The sequence below is a fragment of the Belonocnema kinseyi genome, chromosome 8 (assembly GCF_010883055.1).
Source record: "Belonocnema kinseyi isolate 2016_QV_RU_SX_M_011 chromosome 8, B_treatae_v1, whole genome shotgun sequence".
NCBI classification, from domain to species: domain Eukaryota; kingdom Metazoa; phylum Arthropoda; class Insecta; order Hymenoptera; family Cynipidae; genus Belonocnema; species Belonocnema kinseyi.
Genome location: NC_046664.1, coordinates 114,355,388 through 114,358,078, shown reverse-complemented (window position 1 = coordinate 114,358,078; position 2,691 = coordinate 114,355,388). Strand labels below are relative to the sequence as shown.

The following is a 2,691-nucleotide window of genomic DNA, read 5'->3' as shown; positions in this document are numbered from 1 at the left end:
GAGTACAGTAAAGATTATTCTAAACCTAAGAGATTCGAAGAAATCACGTTTTAAAAACAGACGTAAAACCTTATAAATCTGAAAATTGCGCAGCAACAGAATAATTAAAAATATTATTTTTAAATTAAGATTTAAGTTTATAAAAAATATATATTAATTTTATAATTATTATAATTACATAAAAAATTATATCCCAATAAAATAAAGGAATTTAAAATAATAGTTCTGACATTAAAAACAATCCATTTTCAAATCCAAAATAAACCATTTTTGAATATTAAGAGTTTATAAAAATTGTTAAACAGGCCTAGATAATTTATAACATTATCAAATCTAGCAGATAAACCAAAAATAAATAAATTACAATTAAAACTCCTCGGAAAAGATACTTGACAAAGGTTATGTATAAATTAAAATCATTAAAACTTAGAAATTTGAAATACTATTAATTTGAATGATTAGAAATTTGTACTAATTTTCAGCAAAGACTGAATTCCTAACTACAGACCTCGGACTCACCACACTATTAAAATATTTAAAAATGTATAAACTTTTATCCAAATAGTTGAATTTTCAACTAAGATAAATTTCTAAAAAAAGGGCGAATTTTTAACAAATTACATACATTTTCTACTAAATAATTAGAACAATTGACGTGATTTTATTACAATTTTTACTTCATTATATTCTCATTAAATTTTTTCTAACTAAATTTAATCGTATAACAATTTAAAATTCTATAATTTCAGCAGCTTTGACTTTAAAACATTCAATTTAGTTTATATTTAGAGATTCTTCAAATAAAAAAAATAGAATTAAAATTTGAATGCTTTCAATTTATTTGGGATTATTTATTTTTTATGAAGAAATTGATAAGTTTACAATTGGAATTTTTAAAACTTAAATCGCCTCGAATTAAAAATTATTTTTATTTAAAAGTTAATTTTTTGTAATAATTCCATTTTGAACGGTTGAATTAGCTTTGAATTTATAATGATAACATTTAATATAAGATTTGAATTATTAATGTTGCACAAATTCATTTAGAAACAACTATCCGCAATTAGTTAGTTTAAAATTTTAAATACTTTAAACCAAATCCCTTTTGTTACAAGTTCCGTTAAGTTATACCAGAAAAAAAGGTCTTCCAGGTTCAACGTTCAGAACCGAGCCCTTCCAACTGTGATTTTTTTTTGTGTGGGGTCATAAATTTTATCTCAATTTACCGTCGAAAAAAAATTGGTAGATCTTCAAAAAGGTCGAGCGATCCTGGCTCACGCTGCACCTGTGGATTGTGGAGACCCCTGCAGTAGGATGTTCCAACAAAAATACCAACTTTTGTGAAGTTCAGCTGCTCTTTGATATTTGGGTTCCAAATTGTGAAAAAATATTACTGTATAAGTTTGAGGCAAATAAGAAGTATATTTATAGGCTAAGTGGCGACCGCAAAAGTATGAGTTGATCGAGTTCAAGAAAGGAATTAGCAGCAATAAATAGTTTTTTATAGGTTAAATGAAATCACCTAAGTCGCTTAACCTTACCCTATTCGGATGTCAAAAAAATGGTCACTTTTGAAACGATTTTGGAGGTAACACTAAATCCATCGAGTTCAAATATGAGCTAATGGCTAACATTTGGGTGTCAATTAGCTCTAACAATAACACTAGGAATGCATAACCCCATCCTGTTCGCAAACCTTGGCAACCCCTTTCAAAGTTCCGTATTTTGAAACAGTTACTATACCCATCGAGTTCAAGGATAAATCCAATATCAAATTTCAGTTTCAACCTCCCTCTAAATAAAAAACACAGGACGGCACTTTTATCCTGTCTGAATCATCAGGCAACCCACAATTAAAATGTACCCACAAGTTTGAACCTTCATGTGAAAATAACTAAAAACAAAGTTTTGCCTAATTTTATTGATCATAAATCATATTCTTTCTACGCCATAATGTCGGCGAAGGCAATAACAATCAATATCAAAAAAGTTGCACATCGCACAGTGCAGCGAATTAGAAAATTGGGGTTCAAAATGATCCAGAGTCTACAATTTTCATCCGATTCCATCTTTTTTTTTAAATTAAAGCTAATTAAATTCTGAAGGGGTCTGTCCAGGGCGATTGTACTAAAAAGGCTCTGTTTGTTTGTTATTCAAGTTGAAAAATGCCAAAAAACAAACAGTTTTCATATTTGAGCTGCCTGTTCTGTAGCATTTATTGACTTCACCTAAAAATCGCTTGTGTCTCTTGATTTTCAGTTGTTTCGTTTTTCACTTTTCCGGTTCTCACATTTTTCTCGTCACTCAACGTTCAATTATTACGCTTTTTTTTGGAATGACATTGAAAAGTTCACGCACGTATCCATTGGATTTTTGTGTTTTCCCGACTTTCATTATTTACAACTCTTAAGTCGTAGGAGTTTCATTTTTTAAGATATAATTGAATTGAATATGAATTGTTAATAAAAATAAAAATAATGTCAAACGTCAGTTTCCTCCATCAGAATATTAATTTAGAGATATAATATACAATTATGCGAACAAAAAATGGAATTTTTCTATGAAAGAGTGATCATTTAATGCATTTGTTAATCAGTATTGTTTATAACAATTGTGAATATTTTGATTGTCCATTTCTGTCATGGGATTTTCATATTTGAAGGCAAACCTAATGATTGCGCAGAAAAAATG

The 2,691-nt window shown here is 28.5% G+C and overlaps 1 protein-coding gene across 1 annotated transcript in view; it reads left to right on the top strand.

Annotated features, from left to right (window-relative positions):
• LOC117177986 (inactive pancreatic lipase-related protein 1-like) overlaps positions 1–2,691 on the top strand; it is a 111,966-nt gene that overhangs the window by 8,194 nt on the left and 101,081 nt on the right. The window lies entirely within an intron of this gene.